Genomic DNA, 18,928 nt, shown 5'->3' on the forward strand with positions numbered 1-18,928 from the left:
TGTCTGCACAATCGTCTTGCTGTGTGGGTCTCTGTATTTGTTCCTGTCTACAGCAGGAGGAGCCCTTTCTGCTGATGGCTGAGCAAGTCAGCACCAAATCTATGTATGAGTGCGGCACAAAGTGTTAGGAGCCATTTTATTGTTTTGTTCCCTTGGCAGAACAGTAGTATTGTTTTCTCCCCTCCAGGTCCCTAGCTTTTTGGTGTCTGGTTCTTGCCACCCAAGCAGAGTTGGGGAAGGGTTCCATCTCACGGCGTGGGCCTTAAATCCAATTAGATATTGGTTGGTCATCCCACCTGGCACTCCTTTCTTCAATGCCTGTCTTAAGCAGGGAAAAACCCCACGTACCTTTCTGAGCCCCCTGGGTTTCAACCACACATTGATTCTCAGCACCCAGAGCTGCTGCCTTTTCTGGCTTCTCTGAGGAAACTTCTCCACTCCACTTTCCTCTCAGCCCCTGCTCCTGCAGTGTTCTCTTCTCTGGGAAGACTTGATTGCTCTCTTCTGTCTCCCTGGCTGCTGTGTGTGGCTCTTTATTACCGTCATAACACACAGCACTGTTTGCTTTCTTCCTTACCCAGAGGGCCAGCCTTATAAACTAGCAAGGGCCTGTAGCCTAGCTTCTTAAAAAAAAAAAACAAAAAAATTTATAAATTATTTTTGTAAAAAAAATTAATTTTCTTCATTTCAGGAAGTACTTTTATGTGTGCTAGTAAGATCAATGCTTTTACAACTAGCAGTGGAATTCCAAAAATTAGAAAATTAGAATAAGCCAACACACTGTGGTGAAGTCCAATAAGAGTGTAGTGTAGAGATTTTGGTAATAATTTTATTTTTTTATTTTTTTTTATTTTTTTATTTTTTTTTAGAGATAAGGTATCACTATGTAGCTCTGGCTGTTCTGGAACTCACTTTGTAGACCATGCTGGCCTCTAACTCACAGAGATCTGCCTGCTTCTACCTCCTGTGTGCTGGGATTAAAGGTGTTAGTCACTTTTCTTACTATGATTTTTAAAATATCTTATTTGCTATTTAAAAGTATATCTTGGTAACTATTAACTAACACCAAGTATCTTTCCATTTTAGGAAATCTGTGTGGCTCTTTCCCTCACACTGAACTTTCAGGGGTGAGCACCTGGCTGCATGGGAGAGCACCTGCTCAGCAGGCACAGCAAAAGCTCAGCACCAGGCCGGGCGATGGTGGCGCACGCCTTTAATCCTAGCACTCGGGAGGCAGAGGCAGGCGGATCTCTGTGAGTTCGAGACCAGCCTGGTCTACAGAGCTAGTTCCAGGACAGGCTCCAAAGCCACAGAGAAACCCTGTCTCGGGGAAAAAAAAAAAAAAAAAAAGCTCAGCACCACGCAAATACACATGCCAACATCACAAAATTGAAGTTTGGGGATATTTAGATTGAATATTCAATGTTTCATTTAAAAGTGCTAATATTTGATGTGAAGAACAAACTAAAACGGCATGTTTTTGTTTAATATGTGATAATATTTGATGGAATTTTTGCTCTATTTCAGATTATTTCCTTCAGAAAGAACCCCAAATGTGGGATTATGTGTTCTAAGAGTTATGAGCCCTCTTAAAGATTGAATCACCACACCAAATTGTTTGCTAGAATTTGTCTCAGTTTACATTCCCACTCAACGTTTGAGAGTACCCTTTTTATCTTCCCAGCTTGAATACAATCTTTTACTTAAATATTTACTGCTATGATAGCCAACTGAAATGCTACAACGGCGTGGATTTGTTACTGCAGAGCATAGGATAGGCTCAAGGCTCTTGAGTTTGGGTTTAAGTCTTGGCTCTGCCGTTTCCCAGGAAGGCTGCATTGACAAACACCTCTGTAGAGGCTCCCCTTTACTCATTAGCTTATTTTAAAGTCAATAAGGGCTTTCACCCTGAGCCCTGGATGTTGTAATCATTAGACAAGGCAGTCATGAGAAAGCTCTTCACACCGTTCTGAACACGTGACCAAGGCTGACCACTCCACTTTCAGCTGCAAAGTGTTCTAGAGACTTTAGTTTGATTTGTGCTCTACGTAGGGACTTGCATACTATTTTTACTGTCCCTTTGTCGCACCGTGGAAGGAGGGCCAGCAAGTATTCCTCCGGTGGTCTCCAAGAACCTCAGGAACCTGTCTGGTTACAAAGCACGCACCTGCTTCCCATCCTTGAGGAATTTGCAATCTAAAGGCTTCTGAGATTAACCTGGACTCTCTGAAGACTTTTTAATTGTTTAGTGAGGTCTCTAAGGGCGGTGGTGGTAACTTACTGCAGAGGAAGCTTGGTGAAGGTGTGTGCTGGGTTCCCGGAAAAGCTACTTTCTCAGCAAAAGCCGGTAAGATGAATTATTTGCTCTATAAAAGTAAACTAGAGTTTTTTTTTTTTGAAAGTTCGTCTACGAAAGTTACATTAAGTAAAGCATCTTAAATGGAATGCGGCAGAGGTGGTAAGGTTTGTGTCGTTGTTGTTTGTACAGTCGTACCAAGTGTTACTCTGAATCCCAGCAGAAAACACCCAGGGCTAGCAGCACGGAGAGAAGCCCACCAGAAGCAGCCAGCCGCTCTCTCTAGCCTAGCGAGAGGACTACAATGAGACTATGGTCAGAGGGCGAACTCTCTCCAAGTCTAGCGTAATTTAGGTTTGGCTGGTCTTTGGGCCCTACTTCTAACTTTTTCTTAACCTACGCCTATCTGCCAAGGAGTATCCCTGCTAAAAACAACGAAAAGACCCGATCACATTATAGGGTCATGTCCACTGGCTTTTTGAGAGAACTTAAAATGCTGCAAAATTGAAAGCACCCAGCTTTTCTATTTGGTTAAAATCCGCACAAAATTAATGTTCTTTTGTTGCAATTGCTGGGCCTAGATCCCCCCTCCTAGCCTGGGATCCTGATGCTCAGCACCCAACTACACCCTGGAGCGGCTCCTCGGGTCCCCCCCCCGCCCTCCTGGGAACAGCTCCACCTCGGGGGCGCTGGAAACGCCCTCCGTGAGTTCCCTGGCACCAGCGGGAGTTTCAAGTTTCCACTGGCGGGGCGGGGGCAGGCGGCTTCGCTTCCTTCACTGCGGGCTTCGGACTCGGGCTCCCGCCGGCCCGCGGCGTCCTCGTCCCTCGGGAAGCCTTCGCCAAGGCCCCGCAGCGCGTCCCCCGGCTGAGGCCCGTTCGTCTCGACCCGTGGCGCCGAGCACCCCCCACCCCCGGGAGGGCCGGGAGACACGCCGTCGCTGCGGCCGCGGCGTTGGCGCTCGGGCCCGGGCCTCGCCCGCCACTGGCGGGCCGCGGGAGGAGGGGGCGCGGGGCGGCCCCGCCTTCCCCCCCGAGGAGGCGCCGGGCGGCCATATTGCCGAGCTGTCTGCGGCGGCGGCGGCGCGTCTCCTCTCAGGCGGCTCAGGACTCGCACCGCCGCCTCTCCGTTCGCTCACTGCCAGCCGCGACGCCCCCGCCGAGCCGCGCCTCAGCCAGTCGGCGGCGGGCAGGGAAGGAGCCGCTCATTTTCGGGGTAAGCCCTGCTCGGCGCGCTCCCTGCCCCCGGCCCGGTTGCCCGCTCTCCCCCGCCGAGGCGCTGAGGTGGCGGCCAGAAGTTGCCGGGCTGTGTGGCGCCGCGGCCCGGGCCTGGCGCGTCTCCGAGACGTGCTCGCTCGCGCCTGGCCGCCCGAGAGGCGCCGCGGTCGTTAACGGCTGAGCCAGGCCGCTTCCCCGGCATCTCCTGCCGCTAGGCTCCGTCCGCCGTCGGCCTGGCCGCCCCGGGCGTCGGGCGGTGCGGGTTCCCGCCGCCGTGAGACTGGGCCCCAGGCTCGGCCCGGCGCGCCCCCGAGGGCCGTGGCGAGCGCAGGTCGGGGGTGCTCGCTCGCCCCCCGGGGAGGGAGGCACGGTTGGAAGTTCTCCCCCGGCCTCCGTTTGAAAGTCGGGGTGTTGGATTACTAGAGAGCGTGTGGACGCCTTAGCAGCGGGAGGGCTGTCGCGTTGCCGGGCTTGGGGCCCCGGCCGCTCCCGCCGCGCGAGCCCGCGAGGGAGGCCAGGCCCCGACTCCCGGCCGCCCTTACCTGCTGCTGCCGCCCTCCTGGCCCCTCAACCTGGCCCGGGTCGCGGAGTCGCCCTGTGCAGTGTCAGCAGACCCCACCAGGAAAGTTCGCATCCCTACCTTTCCGTGCTCTCGAACTCCGTCTCCGAGCTAAGTTTGAAAGGGGGCAGTGCGTTATTTCAGTGAAAATAGCACGTCTGTTCCTACACAGATGTTTAAGTGTTGCCAGGATTCTGGGTGTTTTTTTTTCCCCCTCACCCTAAAAGAGTGGTCATTCGTTGGGAGTGTGTTTCAAGAGGTCAGCTTCATAAAAAATGTATTAAAGTACAGTTGAGATTTTGTAGAAGAGGTGCGAGTGCGATGCCCCGTCGGCTGTGTGGTGGCACCAAGATTTGCATGATGTAAATGGAAAAGCCCACGATAATGAGGGTTTATGTGATGAAAGAGTACTGGAACTGCAGTCTGCTGTTGACCGAGCATCTTTTTTGTCTTTGTCTTTTTTTTTTTTTTTTTTTGTAGAATACTTACAGGACCATGACGGAGCACAGAATAAACAATTACCCTGTTCATTTTGCTGCATAAATAATGGCTTAATCCGCGTGCCAATACAGCAGCACTAGATCTGGAAAGAGAGGCTAATCTTTAGGATTATGTTTGCATTTTTTTTCTTTAGAATTTCTGTGCTTTCACCGGTGTACAGTTTATCTTTCAGAATAATAATTTCTTCAGATGTGACAAGGTGCAGACGACGTTTCAGGTTGCCAGTGCGCTGTGGGAAGAATCGCACTGACTTTTCAAGCGCCTTTGGAACCTGTATTTTGGAATTTGATGAGCAGTTAATCTTTGGGACGGATAGTCACCAGGAGTCTTTAGCTTTGTTTACATGAGAAGGAGTTTGCTTGTGACACTTAAGAAATGTTAAGCCCTTGCCTCTGCGGGTCCTACATATTGTTTCTGTAGCTTCAGACAAGAGAGAATGTAGGAGGAGCTCAGGGATGTTTGTAGACTAGAATTAGTAGATTTTACCGTGGGAACAACAGATTGAATCTTAATTTTGTGGAAACTGATTGCTCAGGTGGAAATGACTGCTGCTTTTCTGTGTGAGGGTTTGAAACAACAGGCTTGGCTCTCCCTCAGTTGTCAGTAGTGTGACAGGATCAAGAGCTGGGTTTTGTTTATTGCTTTTCACCATTCCCAAGAGCAGAATTGGATTATTAGCCAGTTTTTAAATCTCTGGCGAGTAGTTGGAAGATTTACAGATTTATTTTGTTTTCATTTCTTAATCTCTTAGTATAAAAGGTATGTACGGTCTGATGTAGATTCTGAAATGTTGAGTGATGATGAGAGTACTGGATTTTCATTCATTTTAAATTTAATGCATTTTAACTTGACCCATTTCAAAAAGGGGTGGTAATACTTTAACTTTTCCCCCAAAGACCAAAGCCTTGAAATACTGTCCCATTGTGGTCGTGAGCAGTGCAGATGGAACGTATTTGTAGGGCATAGGCAATAGTTTCCTGTTATTGGTGCAGTCTAGGAGGTGAAAATCTTTCTTGCATGGCTTGTGCCTCTTACTGCTGCAATCTGGGAAGTAAGGAAGTCTTGGATGACTTGGGTCCCCTGCAGATGAGGAACTGGTGGGCACTAATTGACTCTGTTGACATCCTGTATATGAATGTGGATTGAGTTGCTCTCTACAAGGCTATTTTAAGTTTCTTGACCGTAGGTGTCACTAGAGGGTGTTCCGGGAAAGCCCTGACTTCAGTAGCTCTGGTGTTGGAGATAGAGGTATGCAGTCTGACTGGGAGCTGCTCCCTCTCTAGGTGTGTTACAGCTATCCCATCTGGCCCATTCATTCAGTTTCTGTGTGCTTCTTGGTATTTATATTGGATGTATATCTTAAACCGTTTTTATAAAAAGAACTATAAAGGTAATCCATTATATGGTAAAGTTGTAACAGAAAGACATTAAGCCACAGAGTAAAAAACTTGTTTTCTCGCCCCAGAACCCAGCAATGCTATCCCCGGCCCCATTTTTCATAGGTAATTGTCTTGTGTATAGAAAGTGGTTACCCTTTTCTGCAAGGATGAGCACGCCTTGCTCCTGATCTGTGGGTCTCGAGCCTGTTAGGGCAAGGTGCTATAACAAACCTTGACACAGTGTTTATTACTTATATTAGACATCAAGTAATTGTATTTTTCAAATTTTCATAAATAGAAATGAGTGGGATTTGCTGTCCTTATTCTCAGAAGCGTTTGTGTAAGCACATGTGCCAGTTTTCTTGGTTAATGATTAGAGGTAAGGTTTACCTTTTAAGTATAGCATAAATTCATGATAAACGTTGATGCACACATACAAACATGTACATATACATACACTGCACACATCAGCACAAAATATTGTCTTTTGAAATAGGTGTGTGATTTGGAATAGCAATGTATCTATATAATATGTATCTTTACCTGGAAATTGTTTAGAGAGGAAAAGTTGTCTATGTGATTCCTTTTCCATCTTTAATAGTGGGCTCTAGTACCAGCTTCTCAGAAAAGGTGGGGGTTATATAGAGCTTCCTCAACATCGAATAACAGTTATGTATAGCAGGCCTCGCAAATTCATCAATTTAAAATAGCTAGAATTTTTTAAATGATTTTTATTTCATGTGCATGTCCACATGAGGGTACCAGATACCCTGGAACTGGAGCTACAGACAGCCATGAGCTGTCATGTGGGCACTGGGAGTCAAACCCTGGTCCTCTGGAAGAGCAGCCAGTGCTCGCAACCACTAAGCTTTCTCCCCTGCCCCAATAACTAGAATTTTTGTTTTTTGTTTTGTTTGTATTGAGACAGGGTCTCTGTAGCCCTGGCTGTCCTGTAACTTCCTATGTAGACCAGGCTGGCCTGGAACTCACAGATACCTGCCTCTGCTTCCAGAATGTTGAGATCAGAGGTATATGCCACCATGCTGTGATAATTCTAAATTACAAGTAATATGTTTTATGTGTATAAACAAGGTCACTAAACTTTATACATCTATGTTTATTACATTTCTTTATGATTTATGCATGTTGGAAATAATAAAGTAGTAAAGTTAATTTATTTGGAAAGATTGTTTAGTAATTTTTGTGTATTAGTCCACCAGCTAAAATCTATAGGCCATATCCAGCCTGCTCATGTTTTTGTAAATAAAATTTTATTGGAACTTGTCCATGCCAATTGCTTACATATTGTCTATGGCTATTTTTAAGCCATGATGTCAAACCATATGGCTAAACAAAAACCTAAAATAGTTACTGTTTGCCTTTTTTTGCAGAGAGAATTTGCTCACCTCTAGCTTAAAAGAAAAACAAGAACAAAAAGCTCTACTATATTGAAAAAATGTTCAATCTGGGCTTAGTGCTACAGATTTCTGATCCTAAGTGACCTGGGATGAGGCAGGGGATTTCAAGTTTCAAGGCCATCCTGGAAAACTTAGTGCGACCTCACCCCATCTCAAAATAAAAAAGAATAAAAGGATTGCAGATACAGTTTACTGATAGCATACCTAATAGGAGTCAATCCCTCTTGACTGGGTGGGGTTGGGCATGCTTTTAGATACAGTATCAAAGAAAGGAGTACTACATTATTATTTTGTCTAAGATAGTAAAATTTATAAAGTTGCCTCACTATCAGTAATTGATATACAGAGTATTTTTAAACTTTAGTTAATTCTTAATAGCTTTCAGGGCCTTTAATGTTTCCTTTAATTTGTAAAAAGTTGAAATTAAGATTTGCTGCAAGTGAATTTGTAAAGTTTTGAGCCTTTACATCATTTAAGATGCACGGTGAGTAATAGAAAATTACTTAGTTTAGACTAAGTTCTAAGATTTAATACCTTTGCTTAGACTAAGATTGGTTTTTATTTTGGTTAGCTGCAGGGATGAGTTGAGTACCTTGTCTAGATACAAAGTATCCAAGGAAATAAGGGAAGGTTCTTTTACAGAAGTTTCTCCGAAGTCTTCTGCTTCTTGGCCAGGATTGGGGCATGTTCCTTACCCAACATTGGCACTGTATTCAAATTGCATTAATTCTGTTCCCATTATTTTCCTTAGTCATATACCAAATGTATTGAATTCTTTCTTGTACCCAAATGAAAACTGATCCAAAGTGACTTGTCATACATTAATATACTTAATTTAATATGAATATGTAATTTAATGTATTTCTTTTCAAAACTGAAATTAAAAAACAAAACCATTGATTGCTGTTAAAGTGCTTTATTGAATTATTACACACAACTAAATCTAGCCTTCTGATAGTTTTTGCAAGTAAGGTTTTATTTGAACACACTGTAGCACATTTACTTAATTACAAAGAACAATTGCAACATAGACTGTATGGCTTATGAAACATGTTTATTTACCTGACCCTTTACAGAGTTTGCTGAACTTTGTTTTAAGATGTCAGTCATACATCCAGGCAATTGTTACAATCTGGTAAATACTTGTTGGCATTTAGGCCTGGAAGATGGACAGGATCCTGAGAAATTGACAACACCACGTGTGTCATATTGAATGTCTTGAAAGTGTGTAAGTGGGATGTGGTGGATGTCAGCTGGAATTAGTAGTAGTGTGTAAAGTTTTAAGAATCTTCTGATATCAGTTCTGAATATCTCCTGCTTTCTCTTCTTTAGAAATTTCAAATCTTCTCCGTCGTTTCTGTGAATTAGTAATCTTTGAATAAGACAACCATGGTGGATGTATTTGTCTTTAAAAAGAATCTCTCTTCATAAGAGACAATGAGGACATACAGCCTCTTAGCCACAGTTAATTGAGAATAGTCTTTCCAGGTGTGTTGTGCCTGTGTTCTGTGGGCTAATTTGCCTCCGAGGATAGCTACGTGCGTCCTAACGCTTATGACAACGCCAAGTTGAAGTGTCAGAAGTTGGACTCATTGTACTGGGGTTGGATTGAACTTCTTTAGATGTCACGAGGACTCTGATACTTAATTTTTTTTTTAGGTTCTGGACTTAGAGAAGCTATACAAACTTAGTTTGGTTTTCAGTGGAAGTGTACATACTGAGCAATTTACTGCTTACACCTGGGAACACAGCATGATAATCACCATCAGTATTAAATGTGACACTTATGTTTGTGTTTAGCCTTTACTGTTTCTAACTAGTTTGGCCATTTTATGACATTAAAATAAGAATAAAATGTTTTCCTTGACAATAGCCAACAGCTAAAGTGAGTATTATGTGTAAGCCCAGCTCATCCAAAGCAGCAAACATCTGAGGACCAATTGTGAGACTGGCGCCATCCAATTTCTCTAAAGGGAGAGGAGGCGCAGGACATTCGAAGCTGAATGGTTTTTATGGTAATAGACCTGCCAGGTGTCCTTACTGATCAAATGCGGTATCTTATTTTAAAGATACTTAAGACTGTGTTAAGTTTTAAAAAACCAGCTACTGCTGTTTAATGTCTGATGTTGCAAAATAAGATGTAGACATAGTTTCGAGGACTTCTCAGTTCAGCGTCTTTGGTTCTTTACGACTTCCACGAACCTGCCTCCTCTGAGCATTTCTAAATGTTTAGTATATGGTGTAGTGTTAATGAAGCAGTTGGGCTGCAGAGAGCTGTCTTACATTTCACTCCAGCACATGTTCACAAATGATAATGTGTCACCTACCATCTGTGCACCTTGGGAACAGTGCAAAGTATTTCCAAAATTTTTATGTCAGAATTGAAATTCAAGGTAAAGCATTATTTTTGTAGTTTTTACATTTAAGGTTTAGAAATTTGAATTTTCTCAAAAATCATGAATATTTTCTTGAAAACATCTTTAAAACATAGACGACATCTATATGAACAAGTGTCAGACTTAGAATTTCCTGTCACTTGTGTAGGAAATTCAGCTGCTGAGGTGATCATTCTGGCTAATTTTCACTTTTGATATGATCAGAGGTTGATTTTCAACTTGATTATGGTAGAGGAGAAAGCTTTGTCAGCCTCTTCTTAAAAGCCCCATTCGGTGTCTGGGACTGACTTTCCTAGAACTGTGAGAAAGAAAAACAGAGTAGGTCAGTGCCCAGAACCAGGGTAAGAAGGGCTCTGACCTCACCTCCATGCCTTTGGGCAAGTCACTTACTTGCCTGGGTCATCCTTTCTTTTGGAGGTATACAGGTGGGGGTGCTCAAGTATGGTGGGGAAGGAAAAGGTAAGCTTTGTGAGGATTAGACTGTGTCTGTTTTCGCTAAGACAGTCTTCTGCTCGTCATCTGGGAACCACACGGGGGGAAAAGGAAAGCATTATACCATTAAACTCTGCAACTTATAATAAATACTTCTTGCTATTTTTAAAGTTTTAAACCTTAAAAGGATATGTGAATTTGAATGGATAAAGATATATTCTTATTCACATACTCTATTATGAATGTGGCAGTATCAAAGAAACTTATTTCCAGAAGACTTATCGAAGGTCTTCATATATGTTCAGGTTTTCTCAGTATAGTCTTTATAGTTCTACTTAGAACTCTGGCGATTCAGTCCAGCACTACTATTATTAAAGGACTACAAGAGAAGCACATATGTTACTTTGACATAGATTTGTGGATCTTAAATTTTGATAATTACATTCAAGAATGGTAGATTTCTTATAACTTTTTTGTATTTTATGCACTATTTTATGGGCTTATACACTTCTGGGATGTGGTTCAGAGGACAGAGAGTCCCAAACAGGAAAAAAAGGATTCCGTTGTTTTTTTGTCAGTGCTATAACTGTGTTTATTTGCCTGCCAATCACCTTATTAGTGCATTTTAGATTTGTCTTTGTAATATTGCTTCTTGTTTCTTAGTAAATTGAACAAGAGTTTTTATTTTTTTGGAATTTTATGCAGAGACAACTTGTGCTTTCCCATAGTTTGAATCCCAAAAGACTGAAAACAATTGTAATTAGGCCTAGAGAAAAGAATAACTTGCGAAGAAAAATTAGTTTGATGTTAATTATTGAAGCTTCAGTGTAAACCACTAATAGACTACACTTGGCAACACCTGTTGCAGCACCCGCCCATGTCTGTTGTGCCGCTGCTGGCGCAGAGATCCACTGTGGCACAGGCAGGACAGCCTCTCAGAGCTGCAGGACAGAGGATGCTGTATATCAATGCTTTTGTCTTTATTGTGTAGTATTGTGTTTGTTCTTGTGGTAGTTTGCTGGAGATGGGACACAGCTGCTGCCAGCATCTCCTAAGACTGAAGACAAACTGCTGACTGGGTGGGTAGTTGCTCCCGTTGTTTTTCTGAGGATGTTGATGGGGAAAAGACATAGGCCTCTTTAAGTAACAGAGAAGTGGGAGAAACCGGATTGGGGAAAAATAATTACATTAATAAACCTGCAAGTGAAATTTTTAAAAAATTCAAGAAAGGAGAGAAGTTAAGAGTCATTATTTTCTGAATAGTAACACGAGAGAAGAGGGGAAGTTGACCAGTGTTTGGTACACAAAGTATGTTTGGCAGCTGCATAGATACTTAGGCAAGAAAAGGTGCTGAAAACAAAGTTGGCTTCAAGCTAGAAATGGAATCTCAGATACATGTGTATGTTACTTGACTTTTTATGTGATCTTTTATTTTCTGTTGCTATTCGCGAGATACTAGTTTTATTTAAAATAAGACCCAAAAAGAAACTAGATAGCCACCATTCATAAATAGCATCTTGATAGGAACACCGTTCCTTGATCATTAAATGGACCGAAACTTTGATTTATTCCATTAATCCAAAGGTTCGTCCTAGAAATTTTTAGCTAGAATTCCTACACCTACCACATTGTGTAAGGCAATAAACTGATATAGAAATAGAAATGTGCTTTTGAAAGTTTTGCATCTAATTTTTAAAATTAGAACTTAAAAGTAGAACCTCCATTAATACTAAATGATGGAATAGATTTTGTAGCAGATTTGTGTTTTTGCATAGTTGGAATGAGTGTTTGGTTAACATGTTTTACCTCTGCTTAACCTTTGCTGAACGTTGACTCAGTTTGTCCAAATATCTAGAAACAGATTTCCGACAACACCCTGAGTGTGTCCATCATGCTGTCACATAGTTTCACACTGCTTGTGATTTTAGTCATCGACTGTAGTAAAGAACGTGGTGGAGAATACCTTAGAAAAGAGTTCTTTTTAGTTATTGCTTTCAGTTTTTTTCTAGAAGCAGAATTTCTCTTTCTAGAAAGTTGTGCATCATATATATATATATATATGTTGACATCACAATTTCTAGAAATACAGAACCAGTTTATGATGCTGCTGTGATACTTGTCTGCTTCTTACCATGTAGGTTCCTCAGCATTGACATGTAGAAGTCTTAGCTGGCTACTGTGTATTGACCACAGAGTAGTATCTGAGAGTTAGTTTGCTTTGTGGCTTTAGTTTGTGAAGTCTTTCGCTTACTTGATTACTAGAATGTATTTTGCATAGCAACTTTATTATAGCTATTGCATATTTTCTTATGAACTTTGTTTTTTTTTTTTACTTCTACCTATTTAGGGATTTAAAATACAGTGCATTCATTTTTTTTATCATAGTGTTTGTGTACTTATTTCTCCAAAATTGAATTGTCTTTTTTTTAACCTTTCCTTTTGAAAACAAAATATGTGTTTTCATTTTAGAAGCTTACAGATTCATCCTGATTTGTAGAGACTTTCATATTTTGGAGAATAACCATTTTGACCTCTTTTTTTGTCATTTATAATTTAAAGAAATGTGATGATTTGTGCATGCTTGACCTAGGCCATGTCCTTTGGTTTCCATGGAGATCTCTCTTTTTTTAAAATTTTTATTTATTTAATTTGTTTGGTTTTTCGAGACAGGGTTTCTCTGTGGTTTTGGAGCCTGTCCTGGAACTAGCTCTTGTAGACCAGGCTGATCTCGAACTCACAGAGATCCGCCTGCCTCTGCCTCCCAAGTACTGGGATTAAAGGCGTGTCCCACCACCACCCGGCTTCTCTGTAGCTTTTGGAGTCTGTCCTGGAACTAGCTCTGTAGACCAGACTGGCCTCAAACTCACAGAGATTCACCTGCCTCTGCCTCCTGAGTGCTGGGATTAAAGGCACGCGCCACCATCACTCAGCTCAGAGATCTCTTATTAAGGCTTAACTTTTGCAGATTTTACTTGAAACACTTTTGGTGGAATATAACTTGAAATAAGTCTAATTGAAAACTTGGCCAAATTATTTAACTTTCTGTTACCTGCCTAGCTGGTCCTGTGTTTAAGAAATATCTTTTCTGAAATGTGAGTGCTGTAACTTAAGTTTGTAAAATCTGTTGGATAATTAAGATTTTTTGCTTGGCCGGGCGGTGGTGGCGCACGCCTTTAATCCCAGCACTTGGGAGGCAGAGGCAGGTGGATCTCTGTGAGTTCGAGACCAGCCTGGTCTACAAGAGCTAGTTCCAGGACAGGCTCCAAAACCACAGAGAAACCCTGTCTCGAAAAAACCAAAAAAAAAAAAAAAAAAAAAAAGATTTTTTGCTTGCCTTTTTTTTTTTTTTTTTTAAATCTCCTTGCTGGTGAGATTACACTGGAGGAACACACCAGGCATATAGTTCAGAAAATAGTATGATAGGTGATGAAGAAATTCATTTGAGTCTCTCTACCCAGCTCCAGAGAGTACTGTGATGGGGACTGGTATGGTATAGTATAGAACACTAATTCAAGAAAGCACTGAAAATTGGTCGCCACAAAGAAATATTCTAAGTACTCTGGTGGGAGTAAACCTGAAGGACACCTCCACGGTGATATGGTGGGGGTGCACCTGAAGAACACCTCCACAGTGATGTGGGGGTGCACCTGAAGAACACCTCCACAGTGATGTGGGGGTGCACCTGAAGGACACCTCCATGGTGATATGGTGGGGGTGCACCTGAAGAACACCACCATGGTGATATGCAATGCAGTGCAGGGCTGGCAAGATTCATTAGGGATGTGAGCTCTCTAAATTAACTGAAACACAAGCCTCTATGAGCTGAAAATAAAATTTTAAAGAGAGATAAATACAAGAATAAAAAGATTTTAAGTTATACCATCAAAGTCTTAAACGCTTTTTTTCAGTCAAAAAAGGCTTTCCAGGGATGTAATGATGGCATAGTGGTTACGAGCATTTTCTTCTCTTCCAAAGAACCCAGGCTAAGTCCCTAGCACTCAAAGTGGACCACTTATGACCCTCTGACTCCTGCTCCAGGATATTTGGCACCCTCTGCTCCGGGACATTTGACACCCTCTTTTCACTTAGCAGGCACCTGCATACACACATAAAAATAAAAATTAAAAATATCCTTAAAGTTATTTGTTGTCTGAACTTTCTGTCCCACCAGGTCCTTGTCCTGCCTGGTTCGTGCAGTTGTTAAGTCCCAAAGAAATCACACAGAGTTCTATATTAGTTATAAACTGATTGGCTTATTAGCTCAGGCTTCTTGTTAACTAATTCTTATAACTTATATTAACCCATTATTCCTGTCTGAGTTAGCCACGTGGCTAGGTACCCTTTTCAGTGAGACACATCTTCTTCTGTGGCTGGGTAACAACTGCAGAAATGAGCTTTCTTCCCAGAATTCTCCTGTTCTCATCTCCCCGCCTATACTTCTTGCCTGGCTACTGGACAATCAGCGTTTTATTAAAATAAAACAAGCTACAAACCATTGTCCCACAGCAGTTATCTCTAGAAATAAAAATAAACATTGAGATTTTAAGCTATGGGCGGGTAAAAATAGATTAACAATAACTAAGAATAGGGCTGGAGAGGTTAGTGGTTAAGAGCATTTCTTGCTCTCTCAAGAGGACTGGAGGTTGGTTCCCAGAACATGCATCAGATAGCTAACAGCTGCCCATAACTCCAATGCCACGGCTCTGATGTCCTCTTCTGGTCTCTCTGGGCACCTGCACTCATGTAGCATATATCCACACAAACACACATACACATAAATAAATGGGTTTTTATTTTTATTTTTTTTAATATATACAGTGTTCTGCCTACAGGCATGCCTGCAGGCCAGCAGAGGGCACCAGATCTAATTACAGATGGTTGTGATCCACCATGTGGTTGCTGGGAATTGAACTCAGGACCTCTGGAAGAACAGCTAGTGCTCTTAACCTTTGATTCATCTCTCCAGCCTTGACATAAATGATCTTTAAAAAACAAAACTAGAGAAGCTGGGCCTCTTGGTTCATACCTATAATTTTAGCACTCTGGAGGATGAGATGGGAGGACTGCTTCAAGTTTGAGTCCTAGGCCAGCCAGAGCGCCTTACTGTGTGTGTGAGACCTTGCCTCAGAGTGCACACACCTAAAGACATCTAACTGTAAAGACACACTGGCTAGAGGAATATCACTCAGTTAAAGGGATGGGAAATTTGAAAATGTAATCAAAGATTAGTTCGGAAAATTTCAGTGTCCAAAAAGAAGTACTTGGTGAAATGTGGATGAAAGAAGAGGTAGTGACTAATAGATTCCTAGAATCCAAGGAAAGCTGAATCTTTAGAACGAGGAAGCTTACCAGAGCAGTGGCAGGGAACCTGACACTGAAGAGAAGTAAGAGTTGGTGCAGTAGAAGGACAGTCAGATCAATACAAAGGAATGAGTTAGAGTGATAACTAACACATGCCAGAATTAAGAGAAGTAGTAACTTCCCAATGCTGAGCAGGCACGGTCCACACATGACTCTCTATGTTACTATATGGGGAGAGACCCCTTCACTGGAAGGTTTAACCGTTCCAGAACTGCTTATCTGATACCAACCTAAAAATTCATGGAAGTAAAAAACTGACATTTTATCAGAAGTCAGTTGGAAAAGCTTAATGTATTTGTTGGATTGGTTAAGTAGACTAAAATGAATAGAATGAAAGATTTAAAAATTAAAAACTTGGCTTAACTTGATCTAACATGTTACCCAACACATATCATATAGTATTTTTGTTTATATCTGGAACAAGTCACTGCCTGACCCTGCACTAAAGTGTTTAAATATTGAAACAAATACAGAAACAACATAAAATTAGCATTTTGCCTATAGATATAAAACTCTTGCATTTGAAAATTAAAAATGGAAAAACTAAAATCATTTTTAAATAGTGATTAGAAATCATGGTTTGAAACTGAACGTTTAGGTCTTAATAATGGATGAGAGAAGTACATACAAAACTCAAAGCCGTCCAGGCGTGTTGGGCGCAGGAGGGTGGTTGAGAATTTTGAGAACAGCCTGGGCAGTATAGTAAGTTCCAGGCCATTGTGGACAAAGAGTTAGAACGTGTCTGAAAATCTAAAAACCAAAACCACCCACAGCAAATGAAAATCCCTATGACCTTACAGCCTATAAAAATGGTATAGCTTCAAGTGTATGAGAAATGTTTTTCCCCTCTCAGGATAATCTTCAGGAAAGGGGAAAGAAACATTGTGTCCTTGGACCTTCCATTGCAAGATGCTGCCTTCATTTTGAACGTGAAAGTTGTATTTGACTTGAAATTCCTTTAATTCAGATGTGCTTAGAATGCTCATAGGGTTTTTCTATAAGTGACTTAACTATAAGAAATAGGTAAAGAAACACAGAGCAGAAAAGTTGGGCGTGGTGTTGCACCTCTTTATAATCCCAGCATTTGGGAGACAGAGGCAGGTGAATCTCTTGAGTTCAAGGCCAGCCTGGTCTACAAAGCGAGTTTCAAGACAGCAAGCATTACAAAGAGAAACTCTATCTTCAAAAACCAGGAAAAAAAAAAAAAAGAAATCCAGAACAGATTTGATTAAATAAAACCCAAAATAACCTTAAAATTTAAAACCTCCAGTAATTGCAGTGTAGATTTATTATTACTGTAGTACAAATGGGGTGTGTGTGTCGTGGTGCAGAGTTGTGGCTTGGGAGCAGAATTTGAGTGATAGAACAGTACATTTTCTTTACATTGCTAATGCTGAGCTCTGAGATATGGCTGTGGGTAAAGTTACTTGCTGCACAAATGTGAGGGCCAGAATTTGACTCCCTAGGTCCATGGAAACTCTGGGCAGGTGTGTTGATTCACTTGTAACCCCACAGCATGGGCGCTGGGACCTCAGGATAAGCTGTTCGAACTATACTAGCTGAATGAGTGAGTGGGTGAGTTTTGAGTCCAAGTGACAGACCCTGCTTCAGTATGTAAAACGGAGGCACCTGACATAAGCCACTGGCTGCAACAAGTACTCACATACATGTGAACATATATACTCATGCATGTACATCACAATACACATGAAAAAGTGGTATTATAATCTTAAAAACTATTTTGATCCAAAAGAAAAGTTTTGATAGACATTCTTGCATACATATAAGAGCAGTGAATTGTTCTGTGAACTGTGAAAGAAGCGAACTTTATAGATCGTGTTTTAAACATTTATGAATGCATCTAAATGTTATAGGTGAAGTTTAATATCCAAGTGATAAAAGAAATTTTTATATCCATGTGGTCTGTTAGTGAAATTACTTTAGAGTTGCCCTTAAACTTGGATATATTTAGTTTATGACCTTAAGGCATGAATTAGTGGAATAAAGTCTGGAAATTACTTTGTGTTCTAGAGTGCACAAAATGGTCCAGAGTAAGAGAAAGTACAAGAAAACATTGGAAACTAATAGAAATTAACAAAAGTGAAAGATGAGCAATTAACTGAGAAGTGATTTTTTTTTTTTCTTTTAAGTTCAGTAACCTAAGTGAACTGCCAGAATTAATCTGCGCGGGGGCGGGGGGAGGATAGGCAAAACCTCATAGTATTTAAGAATTTAAAGAGAGTCATAGTTTTACATCTAACAAAAATAATGATGAGCAAGCACAATGACTATGTTTCTGGAAATGCATAATTGACCCAAGCTTGATGGAAAGCAAATTTGGCACTGGTATAGGGGTTTAAGTTTTGGGCCATTTTATAGTTGCGAACCCTATGGCTGTTGATTGTGGAAGCGGAGATTTTAGGATTCTGAGCAGTAAAAGCAAGCCAGTTTTGAAACTTATTTTATTTTTGTGCATAATGTAACCCAGGCTGGCCTCAAACTTAACTATGTATTCCACTCTGGCCCAGAACACTGCCCTGCTTGGGATTCCAGTGCTGGGTAACAGGTGCACACCACCACCACAGACGGAAACTGTTAGAATCAAGGCCTGTTTATAATACCTGAACCAGGGGAAGTAAGGATGGAAGTGTTGGAGAAATTTTGGTCTGCAGACTATGAATGTGTGTGTGTGTGTGTGTGTGTGTGTGTGAGAGAGAGAGAGAGAGAGAGAGAGAGAGAGAGAGAGAGAGAGAGAGAGAGAGAGAGAGGAGATAGGAGATAGGGAATAGGGTACAAAAAGTTGAGGAATGGGTGTTTTATGTTTCCTCCTGAATGTCACTGCCCAGTGACTCATATTTTAAAAAAAAAGCACAACCCACAAAGCTCTAAAGGAAGTTTCTGTATATAGACATTTATTGGCATGTGCTTGAATAAAATTCAGGGAAATGACCTTATTTGAATGTGTGTTAATTCAGCTGTGTGTACATATATCTTGGCAGTGGTAGGCTCTACATAAGTTTATCTGCAGTGTCTCTGATACAGCATTAGAGGAAGATTTGGAGCTAGAATCTCTTTTCCTAGAGAGCTGATAATGACAGATTTCTCAGAAAGGCAAACTCATCGATGTTGGTGTTTCTTAGTAAGAATGTTTCCCCTGTGATGGCCCTTTCTTACTTAGAGAACTTACACATCAGCATTTGCTTAGGAGGCCACTGGCTAGCTGGGGACTGGCATAGGTGTTGCTTTGCAGAACTGTGACTGCCTTCCACACCTTAGGTGAATAAGCTATTGTGTACTTTCCTCAGGTTTTAGAATTTCAAAAAGAAAACTCATTTTTAAGGAAGGCAATTTTGATCAGCTTTTTTTTTT

General features: G+C 41.5%; 1 protein-coding gene across 2 annotated transcripts in view; it reads left to right on the plus strand.

Annotated features, from left to right (window-relative positions):
* Positions 1–2,030: 2,030 nt before the first annotated feature.
* The window catches only part of Rdx (radixin), a 64,095-nt gene continuing 47,197 nt past the window's right edge, over positions 2,031–18,928 (plus strand). The window contains exon 1 of one of the 2 annotated variants that reach the window (XM_057766941.1): positions 2,031–2,347. The gene's annotated coding sequence lies outside the window, so the exon portion shown is untranslated. Of the gene's footprint in view, positions 2,348–3,116; positions 3,512–18,928 lie in introns of those variants that run through there. The other variant, XM_057766942.1, reaches the window with a different exon arrangement.

Source organism: Chionomys nivalis, chromosome 4, assembly GCF_950005125.1.
Source record: "Chionomys nivalis chromosome 4, mChiNiv1.1, whole genome shotgun sequence".
In the NCBI taxonomy this organism is placed as follows: Eukaryota; Metazoa; Chordata; class Mammalia; order Rodentia; family Cricetidae; genus Chionomys; species Chionomys nivalis.